Consider the following 11,753-nt stretch of genomic DNA (forward strand, 5'->3'; position numbering starts at 1 on the left):
GACGCCCGAAGAAGATAGAGTCTGGTGCTGTATACTGGTGACTCAACAACTCGGAGCTTTGACTCAATCAATTAACCTGATTACCTATAATAATCTACAAACTAGTGATAGACCATTTACTATTAGGCCAATCAATTAACCTGATTACCCATAATAATCTTCAAACTAGTGATAGACCCATTAACTACTAGGTTGATCAATTAACCTGATTACCTATAATAATCTACAAACTAGTGATAGACCAAATCACCCACATCATTAGTTTAACCATTTATTATAATGCAGAATAAATGTCAATGGTAATAGTTATTCTTGGTGGTGTGGTTCTACTTTTAGGGGTACTCCCTGCTGCAAGAGTGATTAAAGCATAATGTTGCTCCATGTGAGTAGACCTTTAGGCTATGTGGTGGGACATCTTAAATCCAAATGAAAACCTATAGCGAGCTGAAAGGTCCCACTCTATCCGTCCTCATCATAACTATATGGCTGAACACAGCTCTTCTGGTCAATGTTGACACCCTGGCCCTCCTGGTACCTGGTTCAACTAAGTCGATCAAAAGTCCCATTATCCAGATTCAATTAACCCGATGTTTGAATCCAGTCTTTCCCTGTTCCTCAAACGCTGATTCAGTCTCGTTCATTTGGACGAGCCTTGCCGACAAGTTAAATGCATATTCTATAGGCTCGTCCCTCATTACCCCAATCAATCAGATTATATTTCTTTAAATGTGCCTGCTGGCAGTAGGCTTAATGGAATGAATGAAACTCTTTCAGAATAAGTAGATAAAAACAAGCCCAAAGAGTATCTAATTGATACGAATTAATAGATACTTATGAGGATATCTGTACTGTATGTGCTTAGGTATCATGTACTATATAAATACATGGTTCCCAAAGTTTTCAAGGCGTGACCCCCGAAATAACGTGTCAGAGAGGGACTTGGAGGCTATACAGTTTCACTATTAATCAGGTTTTAATCTGTTTCGGACATCATCCATACATGCGAATTGATTAACATTTGGTTTATACCAGTGACACCAGTCATCTTAATCACCCTTGTGTCCATCATCAGATAACAGTGCTTGAACAGATAAATGCATTTTCTCAAATTCATTCATCAAAACATCAAAAGCTTGCAATTGCTCATTCATTTTCTCAAGTCACGTCCACGTCATCAAATCCGTCAAACAGCGCATCTCCTCCTCCGACATTTTAATCCCAGTTACAATATCACAATAACGTGTGAGTGACACTGATACAATTCAACAATCCACATATTCAGATTCGTCATAATTCACATCCACAATCCACGCATAGATGCTTCAATTTATGCTTGAATGAAACACAATCCGGGCGCTCCGTTAAGCAAATACATCAACAGCGGAGAATATGAAACGAATCGGAGCCAAAAAATATCCCTGCAGGGTTCACATTTGCAATGATCCGTTATTAAAATAACCACATAGTGTGTGTCGTGACTCCGGAGCGCCGTATTCGTATAACTATGACGTGCATTATTTAGGACAAAGTAAATCCATAGGCTGAATATGATTTATTATCAGCATTTTAGGTCTATTACTTTACATTTCAAAAGCCCCCTCTAGAGAAACGAAGCACAAAAACATAATTTAGAATGGTATAATGGGATCTGTGAGGAGAGCAAAAGGTTATGACTATAACCTAGTTATATGAGTACTGGCTGAGCGTCTCGCTCTTCGCCATACCGAGATATACCTCATCTCTAGTACCTACTGTACTTCATTAACAAAAACAATGCACCCATGCACTTGACCAGGCCCCACCCCAGTGTCCCCTATAAGACACCGGACATGGTCATACTCACCCTTCCTCTGGAAAAGTTTCCATCATAGAAAACCCAACCAAGGGACCTCAGGGCGCGCTAAGAGCGAGACGCTCAGCCAGTATTCATATAACTAGGTTATAGTCATAACCTTTCGTTATATAGCGTACTGGCCAATCGCGTCTCGCACTTCGCCATACCGAGATATGGGGCAGAGCAGACGCGTGGCCCGACAAATGTACCCCCTGAGGACCCGCAAGCCCTACCAACAGGGGGGAGGGGAGTCCCGTCCACCCGCCCTTCCTAGTGAAGAGGGTGCGGCAGTCAACTCCACCAAAGTGCGAAAAAGAGGGAACTAGAGACCCCTAAAAACGCACAGCACAGGCGGGACCATGTGTGACACATCACCCCGTGGCACACACCCCTGCAGGGGAGGTCCCAGACCTCAGAACCGCCTGGGCATGACAGAACCCCCAGTCATGTCCGTGAGGTAAAACCTAACGAAGGGACCCGGGGAGGACCAGGAGGCCGCAGCACAGATGTCCTCCACCGAGGCCCCCCCTAACAAGGCGGCAGAGGCCGCCACTCCACGAGTGGAGTGCGCCCTGACACCCCCAGGGGGGCCAGTCCAGCCAACGTGTAGCAAAGGGCAATGCCCTCGCACAACCAATGTGACAGGCGCTGTTTGGACAGTGCCTTACCAGCGCGAGAGCCACCGTAACAAAGAAAGAGCTGATCGGTAGCCCTGAAGTCCTGAGTCCGACTGAGGTAAACCCCCAAAGCCCGGACGGGACACGACAGGTGAAGGCTCGCCTCTAACTCACCAGCATGAGGAGGCGGATGAAACGCCTAAACCACAATATCCCTGGAACGAAAAGAGCTCCGGATATTTATTGGCACAAAGACTGGATTAGGCCTCAGAGTCGCACCACTATTGAATAGACAAGCACTCAAGCTGCACCGAGAGAGCACACAGCTCACCCACGCGCTTAGCGGAGGTGATGGCCGGCAGGAATGCAGTCTTGAAGACAGCTGTTACAAAGACGCCTGCTCAAGAGACTCAAACGGGGCCTCAGACAACCGGCCGAGGACCAGTTGGAGGTCCCAACTCGGAGACAGAGAACGTCCCACCGGCTTAAGGTGCCGAGCGCCAAGCAGGAAACGCTTCACAAGAGGGTGGCTGAACAACGTAACGCCCTCAAACCCCACATGACAAGAGGATATAGCCACGGCATATACCCTCACCGTCGAAGCCGACAGTCTACCCAAAATAGACTGAAGGAAGGAAAGGACAGCGTCCAGGGGGCAGGACACCGGGTCCAAGCCCCCCACTCTACACTACTCTTGGAAAATACGCCACCTACCCGCATAAGCCGTGGTAGAGGACGGAGCGTGTGCATGCCAGATAGCGTTAACCACAGAATAGCCAAGACGCATCCCCACCAATTCACACTGACAGCAGCCAAGCCTAGAGGCTGCCCCAGAACAGGAAGGCAGAACAGAGTTCCGCGTGCCTGAGAGAGGGCCCGCGGTGACCACGGAACAGGTTACGGCGGGGCCACACAGAGCTGAATCAGGGCCGGGGACCAAACAGCAGAGCCCAAGTCCTGCGCTCCTGACGTACCTGCCCCAACAGCTGAGCTATCAGGTGTAAGGGGGGGGGAAAGCGTACAGAATCCCGGACGGCCACGGAATCGGTCCCAGACCTGCCCGACTATGTCCGGACGTAATCCCCACTCGTCAGAGTGAGGTCCGCCCCGCGACATCACACCTGCACCCACATTCACCCTGCCGGGATGTGGAGAGCCCTCAGGCTGCGCAGATGGAGAAACTCCCATAGCCAGCCGACCGCCGCCCGGTGCAGACGGGGGAGCGTACTCCTCCCTGTCTGTCGATATACGACGCTGATGTCGTGTTGTCCGTCCTGATCAAAACACCGTTTGAGAACCAGAAGGACTGCCTTAAATTCCAACACATTGAATGTAGCGCAGACCGGGCAGCATGGTCTTGGCAGCTGCCCCCTACTGCATTGGCCCGACGGCCCCCCCCCCCACCCCCAGTGAGGGAGGCGTCGGTGAAGACTGTGACGTGTGACAGCCTGCTGCCCATGGGGACCCCGCTGGTGAGGGCCCCAGACCCTCCCCAGAGGGCGAGGTCCCCCAGTACTGACATGGGAACCTTAGCCGATTCCACTTGCCTCTCACCGGGTCTATTTCCATACTGGAAAACCACCTCTGTATCCTCCTCATGAGGTGAAGAGGAGGCCAAGAGGGACCACGGAATGAGCAGATGCCATCATACCGAGCAGGCGCATCACGGACAGCGCCGTAACCGTCCTAGGACGGAACCTCCAGAGCGTGCCGATAACACGCTCTGAGAGGGATGCCCATATAGACCTTGAGCTTAGAATAAGCCCAAGTACTCCACCCATTGACTGGGAAGAGGAGTACTCTACTTCCAGTCTACAGCAAAACCCAGGCTGGTGAGGAATTCCACCACCTGCCTGGTATGAGACCTGACGATCTACCTTGACCATCAAGGACCAGAACGTCGTCCAGGGCAGAATACACTTCGCGATGCAGAGGCCCCAGTGCGGTCTCCATGCACTTGGTGAAGATGCGGGGAGCCAGAGAATAGCCGAACGGCAGCCTCTGGTACTCATACGCTAAACCCTGCAAAGGAAGCGTAGGTAAGCCCTAGGATGGAAGATCGGGGATGCAAACACGCATCCTACAGGTCTATGGAGGAGAACCAGGCCCCCACCTGACAGTGTTCAACAGGTGGGAGACGGTCCAAAATGCTGAACCTTCCATGGGACAAGTCCAGCATGGGTCTGACACCCCCCCTCCCAATTTCTCGGGCACCAGAGAATACTGGGAGGAAACGCCACGCATCGCATCCTCCTTTGGGACCACGACGATGGCTTGCTTCGCCCACAGAGATTGGATCTCATTGGCCAGAGCTGTCACTGCTGGTGACCCTGACAATAGGGTCTGTACCAAACCTGAAAACGGGTGGGGTTGTGTAAACACAAGTCAGCGTTCTCTCCATCCACCTCGACATATGGTACTGCTGTAGCCATATGTGATGATACTCCCAAAGCGTACCCGCCGCCATTTGGCGCTGGTCCGCTAGGAACTGTAGATAGGCGGCCCGGTCCCACCCGCTGTGCGTAGCCAACCCTGGACCGCTAACCGTGTGAGCCGAGCGTTCCGTGGAGTCGGGACATCGGACCCTGACACTACCCACGAGGCAATCGCACCCAAGGGGGGACCCCGACAGTTTGATACAGGAGAAGCTGACATCATACTAGGTGACAAAAGCTCCCCCACTGAACACCCCTCCAGCATGGACAGCTGAGGAATTGTTCTACAGCTGGACATGCAAGGTGTGAGGCCCCCACACTGCCCGATAGGGTGGGTTCCTACACACCATAGCCCTGCAGTGATATTACTACCACCCAAATCATGCGCGCCTGCCAGACCACTGCCGGTCTTCCGGGAGTGGGAGGCACTAACGTGATACCCGGCCTGGTGAAGGCGAGGTCGGGGGAACCCGCACTGTTTGCCTCAAGAGGTCTCGAGCCCCCCTGCTGACAACCTTTGTAGTTGACAGACGTAACACCAGGCTCAACCAAACACAGACGCAGAACGTGTGGCGTGGGAGCCGCTTGACAGCATAACATTCTCACGGACAGACCCAGTCTCAGCCATCAACTGGGTGTCAGCCCCTGTCCCCATGAGAAGCGAAACGTGGGGCCGCTTGCGCTTCATTGAAGACACGCGACCCGCAACCAAAGGAAACAAATCAGAGCCCTTATCTCGCTGGTGTTGGGGGGGGGAGTGACCGGAGAGCGAGCTGCACACAGCTAGACGGCGATGTTTTTTAGGGCATGCTCATCTAATGTAGCCGATCCCTTGGCCCGCCAAGGCTGTCGGCCTTGCGGTCACCTGTGACGTTGTGCCCAGGGTACCTCAGGCGGGGGAAACATGGCCGCCGGTTGAGGGCCTCGCCACAGCCGCTGGCGAGGCCGTGCTCTCACCTCTGGCTGCGCGGTGTGAGGCGGTGTGGGGCCTAGGTCAAATACCGCCCGCACTCCTGCGGAAAGACCAAAGTCCCTCTGCAGAGAGGGGAGCCCTGAGGAGGGAAAAAACTTCTCACCCCCTCAAAGGGAGACTAATCCAACCAAGATGTCTGTAAACAAGCGTTGACAGCATCCTAGCCCTCCTTGCGGTTATAGCTTGCGGCCAGGTCAAAGCAAAAAAAACAGCAATTCGAACAATGTTACTAATCGCTGATAATTCTATACCGTGGCGGTATAGGCTTAACAGGGGGACCCTGATGTAAACCAGACAAATGTCTTTCTCTGGTCTGTATCCCCTTAACAATTGTGTGTATTTAGCCGTACTGTATTGTACCCATTCTGCAATCTGTTAAATAAAGTTTTCATTCATTCTATACTGTTGATAATGACGCTTACCACGACGTCTGACCGATCCTCCACCTGTTGTTGTTGCCCCATGCCTCCATCTCCTGGCCATATCGGGGTCTGACAGAGGCATCTGCTGCTGGTCTCTCTTGCCTAACAGGCTCGAAATTGTATGGAGCTGGTCCATCAAAGTCTCTCCGACGATTAAACCCATTTTCGTCTTGTAAGGCGTCCATTTGGATCAAGGAAATGGCTTTTCCGCGCTAGTCAAACTCCTTGTAGTGGATTCAGAGGAAGGCGAAAGTTGCCTCGAGTGACGTCACGGCCCTGCTAGCGTCTGATAAGCTTTTTGATTCGCTCGTGCATGTTATTCGTGCATGGATCTTTTTAACCCTTTCTGAGTGGCATTTCCGGCGTCAAATGGAAAAAAATAATAATGAAATTAGATACCAATGATGTAAACTACCCATAATGGAAGAGTAGGGTTTAACCTGCAAGTTGGCCTTTAAAGCAACTGCTATTCTAACATATTCTAACATAACTCAAGGAAAAAAGACAACATTTGGTGCTCCCATGGTGTTAGAGGATCTTAATCGTATCCCTCTGTTCCCCGTTGGAGGGGTGAGGAGTAATGGCTCTCCTAGTGAGAGGGCTCCTGGGCATCACTGGCGGCTACGTCAAGTTGTTCTGCAGCCCCGCCACCCTGGGGAAAACGTCCGTTCACCACAACATCCCTAACCCTTGGTGGGAGGAGGAGTTCAGCTACATCGAGGCCCAAGAGAATGACGTTCTGAGGATGGAGGTGTTCAACCACGATTTTCTTTTTGACGACCTACTGGGTGTCTGCCAGCTAAGCGTCAAGGTGGGCACCCACGAGCACGACTGCTTACTGGAGAAGCACGGAAAACATAATAAAGCATAATAAATAAAATAAACCACTATTAAAGCATAATGACCTCCCATCATATGTACAGAATCTGACCTTTGGCCTTTACATGATCTGTGACATGGCTCCTATATTTTCTATCCTGATTCTGATCAAGGTTTATACTGCATATTGTGAAGGTTTAATCACTATTTTGGAAAAGTAAGCAACTTTCCTCTTTCACATTTGCCTATCGTCTCAATTTTACAATTCTTAATGTGGGGTTTTTCCTGCCACTCAATGGGCCTCATTCACCAATACACTATTATTATTCTTATATTTTTTCTTAACCGTCTGTTAAGAGAAAAATAAGAACCGCAACCGCCGCATTCATCAACCCGTTCTTAACCTGTTAAGCCCTAGCCCTATTTTCAGAAAATCCGCCTAAAAATACATACCTACAGATCCAGCACTTGAAATTAAGATCCCTTCTACTGCCCCGTTAACGCCCTCGTCAAATGATTTTAGTAGCTTCTGTTTTGTGCCGCCAGGAGGCGCAAAGTCAAGTTGGAAATCATTATATCCATCCAGCGCACCGCTGTGTGTGTGTGCGACAGCGACACTACAGACACGGACATATTATTTTGCAATGTAATGCTTTTCTGTTGATTATTTAACTGTTATTGGTACAGTAATTGTGTGGTATTTTTTATTAACATGCGTTTTTTATGGTTAATCAGCTGAGATGTGTTGACAGAATTGGCTATGGGCCGACAATAATATACTCATGAGCAGTGATGCCAGTAACGCGTTACTAAGTAACGCGTTATTGTAATCTGATTACTTTTCCCCGAAAATAGTAATCTAACGCGTTAATCTTTAAAAGCCAGTAATCTGATTGCAGTTACTTGTCCAAGTGGCTGTGCATTACTATTTCGTTACTATCTCATCATAAATTCATAATGCAGGCGGAATGCAGTATTTTATTTCGTTTTCGACAGTCAAAAATACATTTTGAGCTGTTTTTCTTTTGGGAGTGACGTGGTGTGGCAGTGAAAGGGTTAAATACAAGAATGTGTCCCGCGGCGTGACTGGTCCCTCTGTCTGTGAGTGACTCTGCTTTTGTCCAATCACATTCCCCATCCACAGTCTGCGAATCAGAGGCAGAGTAGGGCGGGTCTTCACAGCACGTCATGTGACATATGCGCCAATCGTGTGACAGCAGGGCTCCGTCGTCGGAGAATTCCACCCCAAAACGCTTGGCAAAATTAAAAGTGAAACCGCAAGATGACTTTTGCGGTTTCTGTTCAGAATTCCACCCCAAAACGCTCGTCTAAACGTAGCCTCAGTCACTACTTCACGGCGGAGGAAACAAAATACTGTCTACCGCTAAAAACAGCACATCCAATTGCATTGAAAGCATCTGGAATCACAACACTAACCGACGCTTCGACTAGGTACAGGAGGGTTGATGGTGGCAGAGCAAAAGCTCTTATTTGCCAGATTTACAGTTAATTTACATGTTAAAGAGAGACTGATTGTATGTTTATAGAGAGACATTTATAAAAACAATTTAATAGTTACAGTTGATATAATTGAATAGTTCAGCCTGCATTTGTTAGATGTGATACACTGGTTTTGTAAAACCACTGGCTGGCTGCTCTAATGCTGTGAGCATCATAGACTGTTGCTTTACCATACTTGATGGTGAAGTGGATTCCCAGGCTGTTTCGGTTCTGCTCTGCTTCAGAACCTGTTGGCTAGTACTCGGCGTTGTGTCTCAATACTTTAAAGCTGGGAATCACTTCTCTTCAAACTGACTGAGCAGGCCGAAAGGCAGAAGGAATTAAGGAGGAAAGATAGTTTAACAGTTGTTTAATCAAAGTTTAAGAATGTATACAACTTACAATAAGAAGATGCTATGGTTGTTGATCACAAACACTATGCCGTAAGATGATAACAACCAGCCTAATATTACAGTATAAAGAATGATAATTGATAAGTTGTTGCTGGTCTTTGTGTTGTCTTGGCTGACAAAACAAAGCAGTCTGTTTTCCCTCCAAAAAGTCCTTTGTCTTCTCGTTGCCTGCTTTAGATGGGTGAGATGGTAGGTGAGGTCCTGTCCTTGTGGGTTTGGTTGTGGTTCAGAGTGTTCTTCTGTTGTTTTTTTGAGTCCTCTCCCCACATCACACACCCATCTTATAGCCCAGGCCAGTGTCTCCGAGTTGATGACATCATCACATTAATTGCTCCAATCACAAGCCAGCTAAGCTTGTATTTGAAAAATAGGGGTTTGGCTTATAGGCCAAACCCTCTTCACAGTTACTGCAAAAAGAGGCTGTCTTTAACCCTCTACCTTAATCAAAGTTTAAACATTGCATCATTTTCATTTCCTTATATCTTTTACTTAAACACATTACTTGACTTGTTAGTACTTTGATGTACCTCAAGATATATTGATTACCTAAACACAGATATATTTCTTTATTACTAAGTCTGTTTGACTTTTAGAACATATATCTAACAAATCTAATCATTCTGTTAGCTTAATAGAATACATTTCAATACCATATAGAACAACCAATTAATCATTTTGAATCTAAATGAAAATAGCACAGACACATTAACTAATTGTAGACATTTTAGTATGACCAAACCTAATTATATTTTAACTTACTTATTCAATTTACTATTTTAACAATATACCAGGAAATAGTTAGTTTGGAGATCTTCTGTGTGAGTGTGTGTGTGTGTGTGTGTGTGAATGTGTGGGTGTGTGTGTGTGTGTGTGTGTGTGAATGTGTGTGAGTGTGTGTGTGTGTGTCTCTGTGTGTGTCTCTGTGTGTGTGAGTGTGTGTGTGTGGATGTGTATTCGAAAATGTGTGTGTGTGAGTATGTGTGTGTGTCTGTCTGTGTCCCCAGGCCGTAAGCAGCTGATAACACTTCATGGGCGCTTTGATGTAACAGTTGTTTCCTTTTAACCTCATCATTGTGTGTGTGTGTGTGGATGTGTATGTGAAAATGTGTGTGTGAGTGTATGTGTGTGTGTGAGTATGTGAGTGTCTGTGTGTGTGACAGGATACTCCAGCGAGATAACATGTCTACGTGACCTTTTGTCTTTGTTTGATCTACCCCCTAAAGGGAGTAGTCTTACCCCAGCTGCCACTATGCCATTGTCACCCCAGGAGGGCATTTGCACAATCAGTCTATGTAACCACACACACACAAATCTATGAATTATTGTTTTGAGGCCCAAATATTTCTACACATTAGTTAATCATGATATATATGTTTTTGGATTTTACAACAGTCCCCACTCGGATAGTTTACCTATCCTTAATATGTCAAACATAGATATCAATCTCTACACACTACTATCTAGATAACACTTAAGACATTTTAAATCATATTAGGATAACATATATATGGTTTTGCCACACTCAGATCCTAAAATTCAAATTAGCCATTTCAGTTTTTGTGATCATGTGCACGGTCTTTAATAACTTGTTCTCGTACCAAGATCAATGGAGCATTTGAGGAGGGGGGTCCATGTTTTCTAGATTTGACCCTGCCTCCTCTTTATTGCTCAGAGCTGGTGCAATATCACGACTGCTGGGTGCAACTCAGAAAGCAAATTGCCTTTCTAATACACCCCATCTTCTGTCAAGCACATCTTGACTCGTGGAAATCCTCTCTTAGGGGGTAGAGCCCCCTGCTGTAGTATCTTCTATTCTTCACAGCGATGGGGAGGTCGTTGCTGGCTGCTCGACCCCTTCGCTGGTTGACCCTCGGATCAGTGGAAGAGGTTTGTGTCTCCTCCCCTCCGCCTGGTCGTCGATAGGGGCGATAGCAGCTCCCCCCCTTCGCTTGTTGACCCCCTGGTCAATAGTTGAGGCCTTGCTTCTGTTGACAGCCGGAGTCGTTGCTGAGGCCTAGCTGCCTGTCTCCTCGTTGGTTGTCTGTCGTTCCCTTTGAAGCCTCAAGACTCGGTCACTGCGTTGGCCAAGACTCTCCCGACCCGATAGGTAGGCGTCTCCTGGTTCTCCGCAGTGTTGTGGTTCCCCATGGAACCGCTGGGTAGACACTAGCCAGTGTCCTGTCAACAGTACCGATGGAGTCCTCGGTCTTCCTTGTACCACTCTCTGATGACTGCGGATTCCCCAATCTCCCATCCGTATCCTGTAGTGAATATATATCGCTCCGGGGCACAGTGGGGATCACTTCTACCACAACAATTGATTGAGAATCCATAATTTCCATCCCTCAGACTCTCTTTACTGGTCTGAGCTTTTGACAACTTTCTTTTCCAAATCATTTATCTATATATTTCATGGCTTCTAGATCATTAAATTTCAAAATTCTGAAAAATTCACATGGCTCTCATTATATTATGCTGTCAAAACAGTATACTCTCCACCTCTCGATGTGAAATACACATGAATGTTCCTTCACTTTGTTCCCAGTCCATCTTACAGACATATACTACCCCGTCCTGATGTGTCGAGATCACTCCCAGCTTGCCAGGTACCCTAAGAAAAAACACACAGAAAGAAAGAAAACAGAAAACAAAACACAAAGAAAACGCTGCCAAACCAATAAATGAAAAAATAAACCAAACTTGTGAGCTTTCTAGCTCATTTTTAACTAAGAAATAAAAA

Source organism: Notolepis coatsorum (genome assembly GCF_963971535.1).
Source record: "Notolepis coatsorum genome assembly, chromosome: 1".
Lineage (NCBI taxonomy): Eukaryota > Metazoa > Chordata > Actinopteri > Aulopiformes > Paralepididae > Notolepis > Notolepis coatsorum.